Source organism: Lolium rigidum, chromosome 7 (genome assembly GCF_022539505.1).
Source record: "Lolium rigidum isolate FL_2022 chromosome 7, APGP_CSIRO_Lrig_0.1, whole genome shotgun sequence".
Lineage (NCBI taxonomy): Eukaryota > Viridiplantae > Streptophyta > Magnoliopsida > Poales > Poaceae > Lolium > Lolium rigidum.
The window spans coordinates 11,696,703-11,704,185 of record NC_061514.1 but is presented as its reverse complement, the minus strand read 5'-3'; the positions used below and the strand labels follow the sequence as shown (position 1 = coordinate 11,704,185).

The 7,483-nt window shown below is 43.6% G+C and overlaps 1 long non-coding RNA gene across 1 annotated transcript; it reads right to left on the bottom strand.

Moving 5' to 3' along the window:
• Positions 1-5,456: 5,456 nt before the first annotated feature.
• On the bottom strand, positions 5,457-6,389 carry LOC124669796. Its single transcript, XR_006992329.1, has 3 exons — positions 6,343-6,389; positions 6,040-6,136; positions 5,457-5,652 (listed from the first exon to the last, which is right to left on the bottom strand). It is a non-coding gene; the product is annotated as an uncharacterized LOC124669796 (long non-coding RNA).
• Positions 6,390-7,483: the final 1,094 nt, after the last annotated feature.

Sequence of the window (7,483 nt, the reverse complement as noted above, 5' to 3'; positions counted from 1 at the left end):
AATCAGTTAATATCAAGCGGTTAGTAGTAACTTGAGCAGAGAACATTCTCACATATACCAACGGGAATAGCGGTAGATTTATCAGCCATTTGCAAAGATATATCAGTAGGTATCAACTTATCTAAGTAAAGTCTCTTATAAAGAGAAAAAGGCATAACACTAACACGGCTCCCAAGTCACATAGAGCGGTTTTAACATAATTATTCTTAATAGAACAAGGAATAGTAGGTATACAGGTCGCCCAACTTCTTTGGAATTTTGCCATTGAAAGAGTAATTAGCAAGCATAGTGGAAATTTCCTCATTGGGGATTTTCCTTTTGTTAGTAACAATATCTTTCATATACTTTGAATAAGGAGGCAATTTAATAGCATCAGTTAAAGGGATTTGCAAGAATAAGGGTTTCATCCAATCGCAGAATTTATTATAGTGTTCCTCTTCCTTTGATTTCAGTTTCTTAGCAGGAAAAGGCATTTGCTTTTGCACCCAAGGTTCTCTTTCATTACCATGTTTCTCAGTAATAAAATCTTCTTTAGTATACTTTTTATTTTTAGCATGCTTTTCGAGTTCTTCTTCAACCTCTTCTTTATCGGGAGTATCATTCTTATCATTATCTTCACTATTATCATGTTCATTACCACTTTCGGTTTCGGCATCGAAATAGAAATACTATTAGGATCATTAACGAGGTTCGAGAGGATTCTACAACATTTTTATGTTTCTTCTTCTTTTTCTTCTTAGAATGAGCACTAGGTTCAATGCGTTGAGAATCTTGTTCAATTCTTTTGGGATGCCCTTCAGGATATAGAGGATCCTGGGTAGAGACACCACCTCTAGTTGTTACTTCATAAGCATGTTTCTCTTTAGATTTATTCCCTAACAAGTCATTTTGCACTTTAGTGAGTTGATCAATTTGAGTTTGAATCATTTGAAAATGTTTAACAAGCATCTTAACATCATTGGAGGTTCTCTCCATAATATCATGCAATTGACTAATAGCTTGAGAATTTTCCATTAGATGATTCTCTACTCTCATATTAAAATTTTCTTGCTTAACAATATAATTATCAAACTCATCTAAGCATTGCGCAGGGAGGTTTTGAATATGGAATATCTTCCCTAGTAAAGCGTTGAAGGGAATTTACCTCAATCATGGATGAAGGGGAATTATCTCACATATATCTTCTATTGGAGGTAGATTCTTCACATCTTCAGATTTAATACCTTTCTCCTTGAGAGACTTCTTGGCTTCCCTCATATCTTCATCATTCAATTTAATTAAACCCCTCTTCTTCACTATTGGCGTTGGAGTTGGTTCGGGCGTATTCCAATCATCATAATTCCGGCCTATTTTAGCCAATAATTCTTCGGCGTCGTACTGAGTTCTTTTCTGAAAACACAACCGGCACAACTATCCGGGTATGCCCTAGAATCAATGGTTAGTCCACTATAAAATATATCAAGTAATTCATGCTTTTCTAAATCATGGTCGAGGCAAAGCTCTAATAAGAGAGCAAAATCTTGCCCAAGCCTCAGGCAATTTCTCTTCATCTCCCTGATCAAAACTATAAACTCTTTGCAAAGCGGCATGTTGAGCACTAGCGGGAAAGTATTTCCGAAAGAAAACGACAAGCAATTCTTTTGGACTTTTAATAGAACCAGGTGGCAAATTATTATACCAAGTTTTAGCGTCATCCTTTAATGAGAATGGAAATATTTTAGCAACAAAGTAAGTACGCTTCTTAACATCATCGAGAAAACAAGCTACTCAAAGTAGATAACTCGAGTCATGTGTTCAACGGCACTTTCTTTTTCGAGTACCACAAAAAGGTGTTTTCTCAACAATAGCTATATGAGATAGATCAAGAGAAAAGTCATAATCTTTATCCCTAATGTTTATAGGAGATGTGGCAAATTTAGGATCGGGAGACGAGTTTATATCTAACGGTGTGTTACGCAAGCAACTTTTTAATTTTTCTTGCATCGGTAGTAGCATGGCATTTTTCAATAAAATCGTCATCAAGCTCCACATAATCTTCATCAAGATCATCACTAGAGTATTCAAGTTCGGGTGAATTAACGGGTGTAGTAACATCGGGAATTTCAGCATTTTCAATTTGTCTAGACCTAGCAATGGAAGCATCTAGAAAAGTTCCCAATGAACCACTATCATCAAGCACGGCGGAAATATTATCGGTATTATGAGAGTGTTCAGATTCAGCGAGATGTACCCGCATGCGAAGCATGTGGCGGTGAAACTAAGTTTATCAATCACGAGATGGTGAATCAAGTGTAGCGGAGGTACTCGAATTGTACCTTTTCTTGTAGTGGATGGTAATATGGCGATCTTAGTATCGCGAGGTTTACCCATGATGGAGAATTTGCAGCGAACAATATCAATCCAAGTGAACTTCCAAATAAAGCTATGCTCCCCGACAGCGGCGCCAGAAAATAGTCTTGATGACCCACAAGTATAGGGGATCGCAACAGTCTTCGAGGAAGTATTACCCAATTTATTGTCTACACGCTACCCCGCCGACCGGTATGTCCGCGCGGCTTCTCCGTCTACTGCGTACGCCTTCACGGGCCGGCGGCGACGACATATTGCCGCACGACGGCGGCGTCCCTCCACCAGCCGACCCGGCCAAGCGCCCGGTCAGACCGGACCGTCGCCCGGCCCGTCTGGTCATCAGGCCGGCCCGACCGGCTCTCCCACCGGCTCGGCGACCGCTCCTTCGCCGGTGCCCACCTCGGCTCGCGCTGCCTTGCGCGACCCGCGACTGGCGTGCCGCCATGCAGGAGGAGTACGACGCGCTTCAGCGCAATAGGACCCGGGAGCTCGTTCCCCGGCCCCTCGCGCCAATGTCATCTCCGGCAAATGGGTCTTCAAGCACAAGCTCGGCTCCGACGGTACTCTCGAGCGCTACAAGGCGCGCTGGGTGGTGCGCGGCTTTCGGCACGCGCGGGCGTCGACTTCATGGATACGTTTGCCCCGGTTGTCAAACCGGGCACGATCCGCACAGTGCTGCACCTCGCCGCGTCTCGTGCGTGGCCCGTGCATCGGATGGACGTCTCCAACGCCTTCCTTCATGGCCATCTGCAGGAACGGGTGTACTGTCGACAACCCACCGGCTTCGTCGACCCCGAGCGCCCCGATGACGTGTGCTTGCTCTCTCGGTCCCTGTATGGACTGAAGCAGGCGCCCCGCGCCGAGTACCGCCGCATCGCCGGCTTCCGCATCAGCTGGGCTTCCACTCCACGCGTTCCGATGCGTCCCTGTTTGTCTACCGGACCGGCAACGACATGGCATACCTGCTCGCTGTACGTCGACGACATCATTCCGACGGCCTCCACCGCTGGTCTCCTTCGACGGCTCACCGACCGCCTTCGCGCTGAGTTCGCGTTGAAGGATCTTGGCCCGCTTCACTACTTCCTCGGCATCGAGGTTGTCCGACGTGCGGACGGATTCTTCCTCCATCGGCGGAAGTATGCTCACGAGCTTCTCGAGCGTGCCGGGATGCTTAGCCGCAACCCTGCGCCTACTCCTGTCGACACGAAGGCCAAGCTTTCCGCCGGTGATGGGTCGGCTGGCGTCCGACGCGCCGTTCTATCGCTCCATCGTCGGTGCCCTTCGGTACTTGACACCGACGCGCCCGGAGCTCCGGTGCGCCGTGCGGCGGGTGTGCTTGCATATGCATGCTCCTCGGGATGCTCATTGGGCCGCGGTGAAGCGGATTCTACGCTACGTCTGCGGTACCATGGGCTACGGCTTGACATTGCATGCTTCGCCCTCGACGTCGACTGACCTTGTCGCCTACTCTGACGCGGACTGGGCGGGTTGCCGGATACGCGCCGCTCCACCAGCGGCTCACTGTGTCTACCTCGGCTCGTCGCTTGTTTCTTGGTCCTCCAAGAGGCAGCCCACCGTGTCCCGCTCCGGTCTTGAGGCCGAGTACCGCGCCGTGGCCAACGCGCGTGGCTGAGTGCACATGGCTTCGTCGGCTTCGTCCGAGCTATCTTGTCCCGTTGACAAGGCTACGGTGGTTTTACGCGACAACGTGTCGGCTGTCTACCTCTCCGCCAACCCCGTTCATCATCGGCGCACCAAGCACATCGAGCTGGATATCCACTTTGTTCGTGAGCAAGTTGCCCTCGGTCGCGTTCGAGTTCTTCACGTACCGACGTCTCAGCAATTTGCCGATATCATGACGAAGGGACTGCCATCCACGACTTTTCCTGAGTTTCGCTCCGGTCCGTAGTGTCGGTGCCGACCCTTCGACTGCGGGGGTGTTGAGTAACATATTGTATAGATATAGGTCCCCGTGTTTTCTCAGGGTTGTACCTGTAATTGTACATGTGTCCGCCTATATATATACGAGCAGCCGACCCTATTGGTGCTGTGCAATCTCCAATACCCTTCTCTACACCTCGGAATATTCGTGTGCCAAGACTACGGGCCTGGAATTTCTGAATTTTTTCGGGAATTCGAAACACCTTCCCAAATAGATGCTTGGGTTTTCGGGCTCGGGATATACGGGTTCGGGATCAGGAGTTTTGGGTTCAGGATTGGGATTCGGGTTTTATGCCCTGAGTGATCGCGAAGTGTATACACTCGGTAAAACTTTTTTTTCTTCCTATTTATTATTTCTCCATTTGTATTGTATATTTTGCTATAATGAGTCTAAAATTATCGCATATGTGCATATTGCCATCTATTAGGTACTATATACTAAAATATGTATACAGATCTAAAATAGAGTCACTGCGTTAAACCACATCATATAGATTTTTTTTGGATATGCAATGAGTGGTTAAGATTTAAGTAAACTAGTCCGTGAACGCGCTTTGCCGCGCCCGTCCATCTTAAGAAAAAATATTCATAATAATATTTGTAATAGTCGTATAATATAAATATTGTGACAAGATGCGGAGGGTTTGTGTAGGTGTCACCAGTGGCATGCTTGTTCTTTGATAAGGTACCCATGGAAATCAAAGTTGATTATACATTAAATAAACATATAATTGTGCCTATGCAATACTTCTCGTTACCAAAATATAGTGCATATAAGATTTTTCAAAACTCAAACGACGTAAAGTTTGACTAACTATGTAGAAAAATATCAGCATCTATAGTACCAAATATGTACCATATGGAAATATAAAAACTTACATGCACATGCACTAGAAAAATTCAACGAGGGAGTACATCATTGTCGACCATGTCGCGCTTGTTTTCCGAAGAATGAACCCAATTTAATTGTTCAAAGTAATATCATAATCATTATTATTAAACATTGCAAATATCCAGGAGATACAATCCTGAGCCGAGGAAGTACAAAACTATGTGCGGCAATGAGCTTCTTTATTGGCTAGTTTCTTACCGGCTGCCATAAAGACTCAAACGCATTTAGTAATGTCATGCGCACAATGAAATGCATAGAAGCAGGCACTGCCACAATCGTCTCATTCCTCGGCAACATAAGAAGAAAAACTGGAAAAGCTCAGGGACTCGCACTTGCAACATCATTCTTAATGCATACTTTACTGTCTCAATAACATAGATGAGAAAACCTTAGGGATATTTAAGGATAAGCAGAGATTGTCAATTTTCATCGATGGGCATGATCTTCAAGGTGAGCGCCATTACTTACGCCTGCACATATTTGGAATTAGATTAGTAATACACTATCAAGGATCTTCAAGGTGAGTCCACGGTGAAATATTACGATTCAAATAAGAACTAAGCATCTTGACAGTGATGGTAATGAGTCGGTGACTTGTGGTAGTGGGCACACCCTTTAGTTATTAGAAACAGTAGATGGTGAGCATGGAACTGAACATGTTGTTTTCTTACTGCACTCAACTAATAATTCTCTTCTAAATCCAAATACTCTCAAGCTATACATATAGTTTTGCATATTCTAACAGTTTTCTTATTGTATCACCAGTGCATATGGCTTTTGTTGTTGTTGCTGCACCACATGCTTGCAAATTTAGAGCTAATAAAACTTCACCATTTCATATTCAGAGTAATTCTTACCATATGTGCTCTTGTCCTCAGATGGAGCAGCATTTCGTAACACAACTAATGAGTGTAACTCTGTTCCATCAGCCAAAGCTACCCACAGATTCTCAATCTGTCAATGTAAAAACAAACGAACTACACATATTCAGAGTAATTCTTACCATATGTGCTCTTGTCCTCAGATGGAGCAGCATTTCACAACACAACTAATGAGTGTAACTGTTCCATCAGCCAAAGCTACCCACAGATTCTCAATCTTTCAATGTAAAAACAAACGAACTACACATACTATAGTGATTAGTGAAACTACGTACTTACCCCTCGTACATTTCTTGTAGTTGTATCAACAATTATTTTTTGGAAACCTACCAAAACAGTGGGACAAGTAAGGCAATAAACCTTAAATGAAAACTGGGAAAATCGAGTCTTTTTGTTCTGATCAACTGAATCATTTGTTCTGCCAAACAGAAGTATCACTAACCACAAAGGAATGACACAGGAGAAAAAGCACCTCAGCTTCTTACACACACCATCTATTGTATATATTTGTGCTTCAACCAAACCTGAAACCTCACGTCCCCCATCAGCAATGTACCTTTTCTACTATAAAGTAGCAATATACCTGATGCAAGATATTATGCTTCATTCTTTCTACCATAGAGTAGGGATAATGAGAAATAAAGCAAATATACCTTTTCCATGTTTTTGACACTTTACAGTTTTCATGGTGAATCACTAGATTTTTATTGTGTACTTCCAGTAATTGAAGTCCTATTCTCTTGATTCTTGAACACCTTCTATGGTGAAGGTTTGCCCTCTTCCTTATATACACAAAGATGCATACAATGTATATGTCTATCACTGACCGCATGACTGAATGGCTTTGAGTAAATCCAACCTTTTAAGGAAGCAGTTATAATTTACACAATTGGATTCAACGTCCCACAACAATGTAATCATATCCCAAATAAATTCTGAAGAGAAATGCACATGTCACTATTCAGTTAAATTATTACTCAAGATATTGTCTCGGGCATGCTAGTTCATGTTATAAAACCATAAAAATGAGATACCATTTGGGGTATGGGATGCAGAGTAGGAAAAATTAATACCTTGATCGATAGTTAGTCCAAGAGTATCAGCAGATTTAAAGGTCTCCCTCTCTCTAATGAATCTTAGTCTCTTTGGTTGACTACATTCACCGATGAGAAACAATAAAAGGTCTCATCCACACTTAAAAGCCAGCACCACAAAAATACCCTTCTGTTTTCCCTGTAGCTTGACCACTTGCTGCTTGTAATTCCCCGTCAGGTTATTATACCCTTACAGAGTTACAAAAGGCTTTACATCAACCCTTAATAAAGATGTGTATGATTGTCTGTGTACCTAGGAATCAGAGGGCAATCTGGGTGGTCAGGGGTTGCGAGCACCTTTAGACAAAGGGATATGATGAGGTAAT